The sequence below is a fragment of the Trachypithecus francoisi genome, unplaced genomic scaffold (genome assembly GCF_009764315.1).
Source record: "Trachypithecus francoisi isolate TF-2019V2 unplaced genomic scaffold, Tfra_2.0 Lachesis_group5, whole genome shotgun sequence".
Classification (NCBI taxonomy): domain Eukaryota; kingdom Metazoa; phylum Chordata; class Mammalia; order Primates; family Cercopithecidae; genus Trachypithecus; species Trachypithecus francoisi.
In genome coordinates, this window is record NW_022681470.1 from 42,631,591 (window position 1) to 42,647,756 (window position 16,166).

Consider the following 16,166-nt stretch of genomic DNA (forward strand, 5'->3'; position numbering starts at 1 on the left):
CCCCCTCTTTTCCTACTGTTGAGTTTTTAAAAAATTCTGTTTTTCCTCCTTCTGTTGGCTTAGAAATTACACATTGCATCTTTCTCTTTTAAAAATGCTTATCCTTGATTTGGTTGTCTTGAAGTTAATCACTATTTTTATGCTTCTGTGTAATATAAGGACCTTAGGGGGCTTTATTCTGATCACCTTCCTCCTACTCTCTGTAGTATGGTTATTTCACTTTGTTTTTAAACACGCCCAAATTAGTCATTTGTTTACATAGTCAGTGTTTCCTTAGATTTAACTTGTCTCTTGATTTCTTTACTCATTGTTGCTTCTAGCTCCCTACTCCTTCATTTTGGATTCTTATTCCCCCACCAACCCTATGCATTCTTCACATTCTCTAGTAGTTTTTTCAGGGATGACATACAAGTAGGAGATCCTTTTGGTCTTTATTTGAGAATCTATGTGTACTTCATTCTTGATTAGTAGTTTAGTTAGGTGTAAAATTCTGTATCTAACTTAGCCCATTGACAATAGCATTTTATTGTTTTCTGACTTCTTTTGTTGTTGATGAAAAGTCTTCTCTCAGTCTAATTTTTGTCCCTATTTAGGTAAGGTGTGTTTTCTCTGTGGTTATTTTAAAATTATCTCTGTCTTCCTATTTCTGCAGTGCCTTATTCAGTGTCTAAGCATAATTCTGATTTTGTCTTTCCTGCCTAGAACCTGGTTTGCCTCCCCAACTCACTCAGATTTTTATTAAATTCTGGACAATTCTTGTCTTTCAGATATTTCCTCTCCACATTGTCTGTAATCTCCCCTTCATAAAACCTTGTTGAGTGTATTTTAGATCTTCTCATTCTCTAAGCCTTTTAACCTTTCATATTTTCTGTTTTTTTCTCTTTGCTGCATTTGGGGTGATTTCCTCAAATCTTTCATATGTTTCTCTTCGGTTCTGTCCAATTTACTCTTTAAGCCATCCATTGAGTTTTCAATTTCAATGATCATAGTTTTTTTTTTTTTTTTTTCAGAAGTTTCATTTAGTTCCTTTTCAAATCTCCTTTTTTTTTTTTTTATAATATGTTCTGTATTACTAGAGTCTCATATTGTTCTATTATTTCTACTTCTTACAGTGGTGCAAATTATCCCATCTATTTGATCTGCTGATTCTCTGTCATTATGATTTATTTCCTTGTGTGGTTGCTAATTGCCTCCTGTCAGTGTGTCTTGAACAGGGAGTCTGGTGCACCTTGGCTTGTGCACTACCAATCTTTCTACAGAGGGGTTTGCATTTGCTTTTGTTGGGATTCCAAAATTAGCCTGTGGACTAACTTTTGGGGTTTGGATTCCAGTACCATACAGCTAGTATAACCTCTATTATCTGTTACATGTTTCTGGCTTAGGGTTTCAATTTCTGTCAGGAGATTTTTTTGACAGATGGCAAGCTTTCTTGACAGTTTTTTTTGAGTTAGTGGGAGGAATTCTTCCTTGTTTTACTGATAGGGCTCAGCTTTATAAAAGAGTACTCTATTGTAGCTCTCTGACCCCAAAACACTGATACCATAAAAATCGTGCCCACATGGACATTAACACTTTAAAATAATCAAATCTTATGTCAGGATTTTTGTGCTGCTGTGGTGACAATTGAAGTTTATTTCTGTTTTGAGCTTCTTTTTTATTTTGGGCATTGGGATATTTCCCCTTATTCTTACCACCCCATCCTAACTATTTATTAAAGAGGAAATTCTATATTTTGCCCAGTGTTTCTGTTTTGGAGGAAGACTGTCTTCCATGTCAACTTAATCTGTCATGTTACTGAAAGGTCACTTCTCATATCTTCACACATTTCCTTGCCTCTATATTCTTTCTTCATGTCCAGATTTCTCCCTTTCAAACACAGGTCATTCTCATAGTAAAATATTTGCTTACACAGAAAACTGTAGGCCCAGATGATTTCTCAGAAGATCTTTACCAAGTATTCAAGGAAAAATAATTATAACTCTACTGAACTACTTCCTGGCAATAGAAAAAAGGTAATACTTCCCATTAGGCTAGCATAACCCTGGTACCAAATATCTGATATGAATGTTACAAGAAAGAAAAATTATACGTTAACTTCCTTTATAAACCTAGAGGCAAAAATTCCCAATTCAATATTAGCAAACCAATCCAGCAATATATAAAAAGGAGCAGATGTAATGACCAGGTTGTTTTTATCCCAAGAATAAAAAGATTAGTTTAACACTAGAAAACAAATAATTATACTAGTAGATAAAAAAAGAAAAATCGTATGATCATCTAAATAGTTACATAAATAGTATTTTATATAATTATATATTCATTTATTAGCAAACAAAGAAACAAGCAACTCTTACCCAACTAGGAATATACAATAACTTCTCTAATCTAAAAATAATTCCTCAAAAAACTCAAAAATAGTCATCATATTTGATGGTTAAACTAAGCTTTTTCCCTTTGGAATTGCAATGAAGATTAAAAAAATAGCATAAAGAAAGTTTAACTCTAGTGTATCTATACCAATGGCTCAGTTTTCATTCCCAATATTACTTGTGACTTCTGTTTTTCTTATGATTAGTCTAGATCAGTGTTTCTATTGGGAGGAAACTGCTTTTGGTTTTGTTGATCATCTCTAATTTTTTGTTTTCTGTTTTATTAATTTGTGGCCCTATTTTTATTATTTTTAAGATTCTCCTTTGCTTAGTTGTCTTCTCTTGTTCTTTTCTAACTTTAAAATTTGTATGTTTCTTTTTACTTTCTAATGCAGATATTTGAAACCTTTTAATTATGTCACACATTTATTTTCATGAGCCACTTTAGTCCATCTTAAAGTTTTGATCTATTGTACTTTTGTCTTCATCTGATTCTAAATACTTTGTAATTTCTACTTTAACCATTTCTTATTTAAGACTGTGTTTTTTAACCAGAATGAGATATTAGCTTACACCTGTAAGGATGGCTGCTATCAAAAAGATGAAAGAGAAGTCTTGATAAGGATGTGGTGGATAGGGAATCCTTGTACATTGTTGGTGGGAATGTAAATTAGTACAGCCATTATGGAAAACTGTGGCGATTCCTCAAAAAACTAAAAATAGAATTACCATATGATCCAGCAATCACACTTCTGGGTATATATCCTAAGGATTTGAAATCAGTATGTAGAAGAGATATCTGTACTCTCATATTCATTGCAGTGTTATTCACAATAGCCAAGATATGGAATCAATCTGTGTCCATGGATGGATGAATGGATAAAGAGATGTGGTGTATGTGCACTATGAAATACTCTTTGGTCTTGAAAAGAAAGGAAATTTTGACATTCATGACAACATGGATGAACCCGGAAGACATTATGCTAAGTGAAATAAGGCACAGAAAGACAAATATGACATGTTTTCACTTATATGTAGAGTCGAAAGCAATCAAATTCGTAGGAGCAGAGAGTAGAATGGTGGTCACCAGAGACTAGGCAGTGGGAGGAATGAGAAGATGTTGGTGAAAGGGTACAATGCTTCAATTAAGAGGAATAATTAAGTATTTGAAAAAAAAAGTCTTCAATGCTTAATCAATCAGACCGTTCTAAGTTAAATTATTTGCCTTAAAAGTTTCCATTTTAATAAACCTTTGGTTTAAAAAAGTGATCTTTGCTTTCCAAACATACACGTATTTTTCTTTAATTGTTGAGACTTCTTTGGTCAACCAGTTTGGTCAATTATTGTTTTTTAAATATTTTGAGTGTGTTTGAAAAGCATAGGTATCCTCCACTTGTTGGATGTATAATTCTCTATATATATTTTCGACCAAGTTGTTAATTATATTGTAAAGAGAGGTGATATAACAATAGTTAAGAAATTTGAGACCAGCCTGGGCAACATGGCTAAACTCCATCTCTTTAGAAAATACAAATTAACCAGGCATGGTGGTGGACGCCTGTAGTCCCAGCCTCTTGGGAGGCTGAGACAGGAGAATTGCTTGAGCTTAGGAGACAGAGGTTGCAGTGAGTCATAATTGTGGCATTGCACTCCAGTGTGCAACAGAATGAGACCCTGTCTCAAAATATAATAAAATAAAAAACAATAGTTAAGAACATAGGTTATGTAATCCCAGCACTTTGGGAGACCGAGACGGGCGGATCACGAGGTCAGGAGATCAAGACCATCCTGGCTAACAGTGAAACCCCGTCTCTACTAAAAAATACAAAAAAAAACTAGCCGGGCGAGGTGGCGGGCGCCTGTAGTCCCAGCTACTCGGGAGGCTGAGGCAGGAGAATGGCGTGAACCCGGGAGGCGGAGCTTGCAGTGAGCAGAGATCCGGCCACTGCACTCCAGCCTGGGCGGCAGAGCAAGACTCCGTCTCAAAAAAAAAAAAAAAAAAAAAAAAAAACATAGGTTATGGAGTAGACTATCTGTGTTTTAATCCTTGCTCTGCTGCTTACTAGTTCTGTTAATATGAGCATAACTTCTCTATCCTCAGTTTCTTTGTGTGTAAAATGTAGATAATGATAGTACCTTCTCATAGAGTTGTTTTTATGGTTAAATCAATTAATATATCAAATGCTTAGAATAGCTCCTGGAATATAAGTCTAAATTGCTATTATTCAAATCCATATTTCTAATTATTTTTATTTTCTTGTGCTATCAGTATGTGATAGAGATATATTTAAATCACCCACTATAATCTGTTTTTCTCCTTGTACTTTGGTCCACCTTTCATTCTCTATGTTGTAAATCTAGATGTGTACATTTAAAATTATTACATCTACTTGGTATATTTATATATTTATGTATTTTTGTTATTGCATGGTAACATCTTTCTTAATCCAAGTGCCTTTGTGGAGATGAGAAAAAGCCACACTTTGTGGGGCAGGCAGCTTGGCTGAAGACTGATTCAGGGTATTGTCCAGAATGGCTCAGGGATGTCTAGACCCAGCAGCATCACCATCAGTCAGATCTTATCTGGAAGGCTGCCATTCACTGGTTTTCCACCTGAGAGTGCGGCTAGGCCTCATGGTGTAGTGCTGGGGTAAGGCTCCAGAACTCCTCCTCAGCCACTGTGAGACCCTTGTGAGCTGCTTGGTCATTTCTATATGAAGCTGGGAAACCTGGAGAAAGAGTCTCAAGTATCACGCCATCAGCTAACTGAGGAGAATACAACTGCTCTAAAAACCACATCTGGAGTTCAGATGTGGGCTGAGGATTGTGACAGACCAGGGCAGCCATACCTGATGAGAGTGAGAAGGGATTAGGAATTTCCATTATTCTTTGGGATGGGATGGGGAAGGGAATTCCAGACAGCTGGGAATGGGAGTAAAGGAGCTGCCTATGAGTGGAGCAAAGGAGAACCGAAGTTCTATTCCCAGTGTTACAGCCTTAGAAAGCATGGGCTCTTTTTGAAATCTTTCAGCTTGAGGTCTCACTATGTTACCCAGGCTGGAGTGCAGTGGCTGTTTACAGTGCACTGTTTACAGTGCACTGAAGCCTCAAGTTCCTAAGCTAAAGCAGGTCTCCTGCCTCAGCCTCCTGAGTAGCTGGCACTATAGGTGCATACCAACTGAACCTGGCTCTTGGGGCTCTTACAGAATATCAGATCTACAGGATGGGCCAAAAGCACTCATAAATGAAGGATTGACAGTGGAAGTCAATAAGACTGTGTGAATGGATTTAGAATCTGGAGAGATTCTTTAAACCAATTTTTAAAATAGGGTAACCATGGTGAAATTTTGGGAGAAGAGATAGTTGTTAAAGGCTGTAGCCAGTTCAGTTTCCTACTATTCCCTTTTATACGTGTATTTTCCAGTCAAACTGAGTGATGTCTGTTTCCTGTTCATACCTTTTCTGCCATTGTGTCTTTGCATTCACCTTTCTCATTGTCTCAGGGAAAGATAGGAGATCAAAAAAGGACACATGCTTTGAGTTAGGTGAACCTGGGTCTGGAACTGTTCTTTCCTAGTCATTGGATCTTGGGCAGTTTAACACATTTTCTCCTAATTTGACCTCAGCATAAAAAAAAAAAAAAAAGAAAGAAAAAAGAAAAAAGGAGGTATGATAATAATATCTTTCTCTATAAGTAGTAGTGAAGATTAAATGAAGAAGTTTACAGACATAGCAAGTGACCAATAAATATTAATTTGTTTTCCCTTTTCTCTTCTTAGGAAATATTTTCTATGGATATGCTACCAATATTTATCTACCCATAGTCTAAATGGTAGGATATTTGCACTCTTTCCCTACCAATCTTCTAAATGATCAAGTCAAACTGTTTTCAACACACACACATATAATCAGAAGTTTTGCTCCTTCTAACTTCAAAATGCACTTGGAAGCTGTCCATTTCTCTTAGTTTCTGCTATTGCCCAGACACTATCATTTCTTTTACTTCTGTGATAACTTTCCACCTGGTCTCTGCTGCTCTTTTTTCATCCACATAATAACCATGGCAGTCTTTTAAAAATGAATATAAATCTCATCATCTGTAAATTAGAAACCTTCCAGCAGCTTCCCATAGATTTATTTTATTTTATTTTATTTTTGAGACAAAGTTTCACTCATGTTGCCCAGGCTGGAGTGCAGTGGCGCGATCTCAGCTCACTGCAACCTCTGCCTCCTGGGTTCAAGCGATTCTCCAGCCTCAGTCTCCCGAGTAGCTGGTGTTACAGGTGCCTGCCACCATGCCTGGCTAATTTTTGTATATTTAGTAGAGACGGAGTTTCCTCTTGTTGACCAGGCTGGTCTTGAACTTCTGACCTCAAGTGATCCACCTCCCTCAGCCTCCCAAAGTGCTGGGATTACAGGCGTGAGCCACTGCGCCCAGACAGATTTTAAATAAAATATAAATTTCTTCCTATGGCCTGTAAGAGCCTGTGAGATCTGGCCCGATTGCTTCTCTGTGCCCTCTCCTACTATCCTTCCCCTCTTCAATACATTTCCTCTTCCTATGAATGCCTGTTATATGCAGCTCATTCTCCTTTCAAGACCTTGGCTTTATTCTCTCTGCTGAGAATGTTTTCAGATCTCAGCTAAAATGCTTGAACTTCAAAGAGATCTTTCTTGGCCGCTTTATCTGAAGTTGCCTCCTGCTGCCCCAATTGTTCTCCATCAGATTACCCTATTTTAATTTATTCAAAAACAATTGTCATTATTACTCAAAGACCAATTATTATTATGATATATAAATATATATGCTTATTTATTATTTTCTTCCCCTAGAGTGTAAGTTTCATTTATCTTAATCAACTGATATGTTTCTAACTCTTTAAATGATATCTGATACATGGGAAAATGCCAAAATATATGGGCACAATGCATGAATAGTGTTTTCTTAATGAAACCTTTCAGAATACTCCCGTTATAGGTAATTCCTCCCTCCTTGGAGTCCCCAGTGTATTTAATTTCCATTTCTTACTGTGTTGTCATGTTCCTTGGATTTTGGTTATTCATAGATATTCTTATACATCCTCTACTCCACTGCAGGGTGCTGGAGTGCAGAATTGAAGGTAAAGTGTTCAATAATTGGTTGAATTGATGAATCAAGTAAAAATGATAAAAAAAAAAATCACCCTTATTTAAAGTACAGATAGAAGAGGCAGTGCTGAAAATGTCTACTGCTTGACTCACCAGCACTTCTCAACACGTCTTGGCAGTCATGTCATTTGGACGGTAACTAGGCTTGTTGGAGGATATGTACATTTTTCAGGATTGTCTTCAACATGCCCATGGCATTTTCTCAGCCCCTTTAGGTTTGTAGAATGAATTCACTCTTTATTCACTTATGCACTCAAGAAAACTGCCAGCAAATGACTTTTAAAAGAATTATTTAACTTTATAGCAGTTGTCCTTTTGAAGCCAGAGGATTACAATTTCCGTTCTTGATGACATTCATGATTTAAAACCTCTTCCAGGCCAGGTGTGGTGGCTCATACCTATAATTCCAGCAATTTGGAGACTGAGGTGGGTGGAGTTTGAGCTCACTCCACTCACTTGAGCTCAGGAGTTTGAGACCAGCTTGAGCGACATGGCAAAATCCTGTCTCTACAAAAAATACAAAAATTAGCCGGGCATGGTTGCACATACCTGTAGTCCCAGCCACTTGGAAGGCTGAGGTGAGAGAATTGCTTCAGCCTGGGAGGTCGAGGCTGCAGTGAGCCTTGATCACACCACTGCATTCTAGCCTGGGCAGCAGAGAGAGACCCTGTCACAAACAAACAAACAAACAAACACAAAAACCAGAAACAAACAGAAACTCTTTTATTGTCTTCCTCGTATTCCTCCTTTTTTTTCTTCCTCTTTCTTTTCCTCATATTTTTCTTCCTCTTTCCGTTCTTCTTTTTCCTTTTTGAAAAATTAATTTTTGACACAATAGAGAGTCAAAATGTATTAGGCATCTTCATTCAGTTTTTTTTTTTTTTTAATTAGTTCCTGTAACAAATCTGTGACTTCGTTGTTATTTCTTCCATTTTGTAGAGGAAGATCAGAGAGGTTAAATAGCTCATCCAAGACTTTCACAGGTGGTGGATTCAAACCTGGGTATTCCTGCTAATGTCAGGCTAACTCTCTAGTGTTCCTTGGAACTATATTAATAGATAGAACAGAAATACTACTGAAGGCGATGGTTGAAGATTTAGAAGCACAAATTACATCTGTTCCTGAAAAGCTATAGCTGTACTAGAAGAAAAATGTAGACATATAAACATAACTTGGCCGGAACCTGTTTTTTGTACTGTCTGTGATTATAAACACTTGAGAATGTTGTCCTTCCCCTATTTCCTTTTTGCCATATGAACACATTTTCACTGTTTTAACTGTATCAGTAATGTGAGTACACTGCACAGATGGGGAGAATTGTGGAAAGGTCAGTCATATGGCTGTTGAACTTTGCTTCCCTCACTGCCTTTCCTGTGATGTTTCCTGGAATGTTAAGACAGGAACATTATCATGAATTGGTTTTTCTATTAGATTCTATCCTGACCAAAGTGTGAAGGGTCATAAGTAAAGGGAATCCTTTTGCATATGTTCTGTATAGATTTAGGGAGATTTAATAGAAATAATAGACTTCAAAAGAGATGATTTTGAGCAGCTATCCTTCAAGGTCACGATGGCACCATTTTTTTTAAGTGTTTGAAGAACAAAATTGGAGAACTATGCTTTTATTGCAAATGCTTAAGTAATATTTTAACCTAAATTTAAATTCAGTAACTTGTGAAGTTTGAAAGTCATGAAATATGATTGATTCATCTTTCTGTCTCTATCCTTTATCTTACTACATGGCAATAGTAGGAATTCAGTACATTTTTTAAAATTAACTGATGAAATAACATTGTTTTAGTATCTTTGATACGGACTTTTATCTGTAACCTACTAATGTCATCCCATGATTTTGTTAGTGTGAAATGCTTTTCACTACATGTCATGGACAATGTAATGGGATCGTGAATATGGACGACTCTTAAACATTATAAGTAATAAAGCACAGAAGAGTAAAATGATACTGAATGCACTGAATCAGACCATTATTAATAATACCAATTGTTACTGTACTATAATTATGAGAAAATAACAAATGATGGAATTCTAGTTGATACTCAGAAGTAATTCTTTTCTTCTTTTTTTTTTAGAGCTTCACATTGGTGAGCAAAGTCATGTTTTGGGGTATGATATTGCCAATTTCTTCCTTTACTGGTGGGAATAGGATATGGACTAGATGTGAGGAAATACTTGCCCAGGTGGTAAGCTAGAACAGGCATTTCTTTTGTGGAGTTATGGTGCAAAGTTGTATAAATAGTCCAGAAAACAAACCAAGTTCAAACACCTAGAAGGTGTAAGAATTGAGTGGTTTTGTCTAGGAGCCAGTCATTAAGTTGGATAGAGAGTATTCCAACAGCCGACCCAAGTCAAAAAGTCTCAAAGGTAATGCACAGTGGAAGTCAGTGAAAGAGAATCCAGGGAGTAATTCTAGAGTCGTCGAGCCCAGGTAGTTGTGAGTGGAGAACACGTCTGACAATGGGGAGTGGGCTTGCAGGGTTACAGCAACAGTTCCTCAACATGGAAGAATAGACCCATGGTGTGGAGGCAGAGCCATTGTTTGATAATAATTCACCTTTTTTTAACATGTATTTATTCATTGAATATTTATTGAGTGCCTGCTCTATGTCTTATACTGTATTCTGTGCACAGAATGCAACAATTAATGTGACAGACAAGGTCCTTTCCCTTATGGGGCATACAGTGTGTGGAAGGTAATGTCAAAAAAATTAGAATTATAGTATAGTATTCATATGATTCATCATATTATAGAATGTGGAAAATCTGGGTTTCATGGAAGTAATACTAATAAGTAATGCTTTTTGAACAGTTACTATGCATCAGGCACCATTCTTAGTGCTTTATATGCATTAACAAATTTAATCCTTATGACGACTTTACAAAGTATTACTATTATTATTTACATTTCATGTATGAGGAAATGGAGTCCCAGGAAGGTGAAGTTTTACTGTAAGGTTCTCGTGACTAGTACATGGTAGTTCCAAGATTTGAAACCAGTTCATCTCCAAAATCTGAAGCTGTAATCATTATATTCTCTTATTCTCCTGTTGTTTATTAATTTCTCCACTTTCAGTGGAAAGTGGGTATGAGGCTAGGACAAGGAGCTGGGAAGTTTCCCCAAGCAGGGGTATTGTAGTAAGACCTGGGGGAAGGGGCACAGGTGTAGTTGGGGAGAATGGAAGTAGTGGTAGCAGGAATTGAGAATGGGGACAGAGGTAACATGTTCAAGACTCAAAGGCAAAAAGGAGATGGTGAAATGGGAGAGCAGTCAGACACTCAAGTTGGGAGGTGGTAGAGCTTTTTTGTTGTTGTTGTTTGTTTTTGGTTGAGGTCTGAGCTTCTTCTGAGGCCCAGTGTAGATGTGCTAAAGATGGTTAGACTTGTGATCTTATTAATAGTCAAATATCTGTCTCCTGAGACCCTACCTGCCCATCCCATTTTCCTTGTCACATTCTTTAGTTTGCATGTGTCTACAGTCAAAAACCCTTTCTCCATGGGCCTGTTAACTTCAAGTGGTATTACAGTGGTACCTCAACTCTTTCACTTTTCATTTTTACTGCTGCCTGTTTACTGGTACTTTCACTGTTTATTAATTTCACCATCAAAGAGTCAGACAAGTAAAGTAAATGAAACATTGCTAAAATGACAACTGTATTTTATCTAGACCAGGAAACCATTTTATGGTTTAGGAAGTAGATACTATATAAAAATCAAGGTTACTATATGAAAGTGTATGAAACATGACTAAACACTGGTTTGTCTACACAGGTAAATCATTTTGGTGGTATAGGACGTAAATACTTTGGCACAAAACAGAATTTCGGGATAATTTATCCGTGGTTTCTGACCATAATTTTTAGATTAATTTTTAAGATTTTATTAATAGTAATCTAATTAATCCCCCCAGGTGCTAAATTTAAGTATGAGAGAAAGCATAATGCTAAATATGGAATCATATTTTAAACTGGTATCTACCTTTAAAACTGACCATGTACATACGATAAGTTTCTGGATCATCACCCTGTTTAAACAAGCTTGCAACAGGTATTCCAGCTTTACCAGTTAGGGAACAAAAAGAATTTCCGTGTAGGATACTTTGTGCGATTTGCACTCGAGGGAAAAAAGAGGTGAAGAGTATTTTAGAACAATGGTTTTCTCTGTTTCTATGAGAAGACTTACACTCTAGTCTACATTTCAATTTTGCCCGGAAAGGAATAACTGACATTGTCATTACTTTTCAAAGGGGGCTGCCTTGATAAGTTTTAAGATCTCCATATACTTTTTAAATGAATGGCAATCATTTGTTTCAATGAAGTTGTATTTTCAGTAAGGCAAGCTTTGCTGATGTCATATAGAACTTTCATTTACGAATGCCTTAGTGTTTGAGTGCACATCCTCCGGGTACTTGCAACTTGTATTAAGGTGCTCAAAATATGACTTGGACACTGCTGTAATAAAAATAAACTGAACAAAATTTGTGCTTGTGTTATTTTAGCTTAATCTTGAAACTTTAGCTCTGATAGTCATGGTTCCCAATAAATAAGAAAAGTGGGGAAGCCAGAAGTAATCATGCCATCAGTTTAGGAATAGACTAATCAGAGGAGAAAGAAATTTTACCCATCTTAGTGATGAAGTCAGGCAGAGAGGCCAACAAGATAGGATAGATGAATTTCAGCAGTGTTGACCATACCCCAAAGATATGTAGTTAAGTGAATCAGTTTTGACACTGTCCCTGATAATAAAAGTGTCAACAATATCCTAAAGGAAAAAAACACCCTGGGGTCCTGAATTGAAAGCTTTTAGTGTGGAAGAGATTTAGATGTTGGTTAAGAGCACAAGGTCCCAGGTATTTTAACACTGATGTTTATGCAAAATTCTCAGACTTTTAAAGGATCTTTGTTCTTCTGTCCAATGTTATTGTCCATGTCCTTCTTGCCTTCCTCAAATCACAGAAGTTTTTCCCTTGGCTAACTTATTTGTTTCTTTCTTTATACTCACAGCTTTCATAACCCAAAGGTTAAGGAACAGGGTTAGGGGCGTGAGAAGAACAGAGATCTGTCCTCTGAGCGAGATTGTCTGGAAAAGGGCAGCATTGATTCCAGGAGTACCTAGGCCCCAAAACCCAGGATGCTGGTAAATTGATCATGCCTGGAGAGATTCTGTTTTCTGCAGCAAAATGTGAGGGAGAGCTGATACCAGATCTGGGTGCAAACGCACAGAGGCAAATGGCGACATTGAAGCAGACACCGGAGAACCAGCTCTGGGGCCGCCAGAGACAGGCTGACAACCACAAGGTGAACTTAGGCCTAAGGGAAAATTCCAAGGGTGAAGTTTGGGGTCAAGGGCTGGCAGGAATTACAGGGAAACAAAGGCAGATTTCAAAAATAAGGATTTAGTTGCTGAAAGGATCCACTTGAGGGAGGATCTAAGCTGAAGTTTGAGACAAAAATGATTTTATCTAAAATGATACCTTTTACCAGTGTTTCTGCTCTTTGCTGCAAGATGGCTCCTCATATTAATTAGCTTTTGGAATAAGTTAATGGTAGTTTTTCCAGGAGCTTCACAGTATCTTCTCCTAAATGCCTGGTTAAAAATAAAGAGCTACTTCACATTTTAACACTGGCTCTGTTATAATATATTGTAGAAGGAAAGAAACTTTTATTTCTTAAAAACAAATATTCTGCCTGATGCTCCTATATATTATCTCATTTAACACTCACAATTTTGGCATGGAGTAAGTACTTTTATATCTATTTTACAGATTAGAAAGGTAAGGCTCTGAGAAATGCTGTAAATCACCTAAAGTCACTTACGCATAGCTCTCTGTTATCCAATTACTCATGTTCTAAGTTTTATGTGCTATAACATTTCTAACATTCTTGTACTAATTGAAAGTTTAAATTATGTGAGACAGTCTCACCTAATAGGAGGAACATGTGTATATAATTGATTGTGCAAGTTGTTTGTTCAAGTCAAAAAGAGAAAATATGTTCTAGGACCCAGGAACTGTTAACTCTGTGATAGAGTCTGTAAAGATATAGGTCCTCATTCTTCATGGGAAGGGAGCCAGTTCCTGAATGAAAAACAAATGCGTACAATTAAGAATAGTTTACAACTCTCTTAACCAACTTGAATTAACTCATGGGATTCTATAAAATAAAGTCAGGAGAGAGAATTACTTGTTAATGGACATTTTGAGAAGAGAAGCCTGTATTATTTACTACTAGTTTGCATGGTGAAATGGAGGGTGAAGGAGAAAAGAGATGTGCATGTTGATGATATGTTTCAACAAGACAAACAGGTTCAGTAAAGAGTTTGAAAATTCGTAGCTGAAGGATCCATAACCAGTATTTCCATAAGAAGTTAGGGTTATAGTGGTTAATATTTCAAGTGGTGTTTTTAAAGCAACTACTACACTTTATATAGAATTCTTATCTGATGCTATTTTTTTTAGGAAGAGTTGGATTATTGTTTTGACCCATGTTGATATTTACTGTGCTCCTCAAGATTGTAGCATGGATTTTCTTTTGAGTATCACTCTGTCAGGCAGTATCCATAAATTATCCCTTTTATCATGCTTTCTGACTTATGGATCTAATATTAACTTAAAAACAGGTAATATAAATATATACTTACTGGAACTTTATCCTTGGGTGGATAAGTTTCTTCCTGGTCTCTTATTCACTTACTGAGGTGTGGCCATACTTAATACTGACAACCTCCAATGATCTTAACATGAATGAACCACATGAAATGAGAGCTCAAGAGTATATTTGAATAAAGTCTATATGAAATAGTAAGTAATTTCATATAAATACATTTAATTACAGTATTTAATTTTAATGAGAACAGATAGAACAACAACATGTAATATTTTTTAAACTTTTAATGATACTTCTTAGAGGTGTCAATCTATCACATGCTCAGACCTTTCTAAGTGACTCCTTGCCATTCATAGGCAATGCCTGAAGAGCATCCCTATGCAGCCTTACTTTCTTCTAACTCACCCTCCCACATCCTGCTGCACCGCAGCTGATTGCATGGGAGAGTGACCTACTGCAAGGGCAGTGAATTAATGGACTCAGTAATCTGTGACTTGGCGTGGTACCAAATGACAATCTGGACTAGTCAGATTCCGTTTTGAGAATTTAAATTGGGAAAGATGGACATAATTAAGTATATAATGGTGATTAATCAACTCTTAAGATTGGAAAGGAATAAACCACAGAGTAAAGACAGTCAGGAGAGGCATACTGAGTCTATTCTATGAGTGTTATGGTAAACTAAAGTTATAAGAAGGTGATGCTAGAATATCTTAAAAGCATAAAAGAGGGAGAAGGAGAGAGAGAAAGAAGAAAGAGAGAGTTAAAATGGAAGTTAGTAGTGGGAAGCAAAATTAGACATATACAAGGAAGTGTAAATACTGAAATATGATTTATTCAAGATGGGTGAGTGATAGTAATAATAACAGCTGATATTGCCAAGTGCTTGCTCAGTACTAGGTACTGTTTGAAGCACTTCACATCTTTTATTTCATTTAATCTTCTCAGCAAAACTCTTGAGGTAAATACTACCAGTATCCCTGTTTCACAGATTAGGTAGCTAAGTCACCAAGATGAGGAAACCAAGGCATAAGGAGGTATGATAACGTCTGAGTTCATATATCCAGTCGTTGGGTAATTAGGACCAGAATCTGAGTAATTTAACTTGAGACTGCATTCTTGAACAATAATGCAGTAGGGCAATGGTTCTCAAAAGGTGGTCCCTGGACCAGCAGCATCAGCATTAACTGGGAACTTAGTATAAATGCTGGTTATCAGGCTTTACTTAAGAAACTGGATGGGGCCCAGCAATCTGTATTTCAATTTATATGATCCTTATTTTCTCTTAAGTTGGAGAACTCTTAAGGTAGGGCAAAGGCCAGTCTTCTGCTGTTCTGGATCTTCTTATCTCTATGTGGTCCAATGTTAAAAGCTCCTCCTCTTCCTGTAAACTGGATTGTTCAGCTACTCCTGGGGTTCTGTGTACCCATATCCTTATAACTACCTCCAGATATTTAAGGTACCTTGAGTTATGTTTGTGATTTGCAATTCAAATATATAATTAAAACAAATACTTTAGACAACTGGAATATGTTTGCTTTAATGAAGCTTATTAAACCAAAGCAAAGTTCTATTTCTGGAAACATGGTAAACTAGGATAGTCAGACCAACCTTGCTACTGAAAACCGCTAAAAAAAATTTTGATGAATACTTGTATAATCTTAAAAGCATGAGAACGATGAAAAACAACAAGGACTTGCCTGGTCAAAATCTCGGAAGAAAATGAGAACTCAGAGGTTGGGGGAACGCTGAAGCTGCTTGTGTCTGAGGACATTAGCCAGTTGCATAACCTGGCCAACCTGAGCCCCAGGCCTACCCGTGGTAGGGGTTTAAGAGGGGACATTCTCCCTGCATAAAGCTGAGATTCCAAGGGCTATACCTCAGGATAATGATGAACCAGAAGTAAACTCTCCTGGCCCTCTCAGGAAATTGCTTGAGTAGTCATTTTAGTGCTTAGCAGAAGACGGCCCCAAAATCAAACCAAATGAAATAAACACATCTTTGAGCAAAGAAGTTTTAGCCAATCACT

At 36.8% G+C, this 16,166-nt stretch overlaps 1 protein-coding gene across 1 annotated transcript in view; it reads left to right on the forward strand.

Annotated features, from left to right (window-relative positions):
- The window catches only part of HMCN1 (hemicentin 1), a 461,890-nt gene that overhangs the window by 15,970 nt on the left and 429,754 nt on the right, over positions 1-16,166 (forward strand).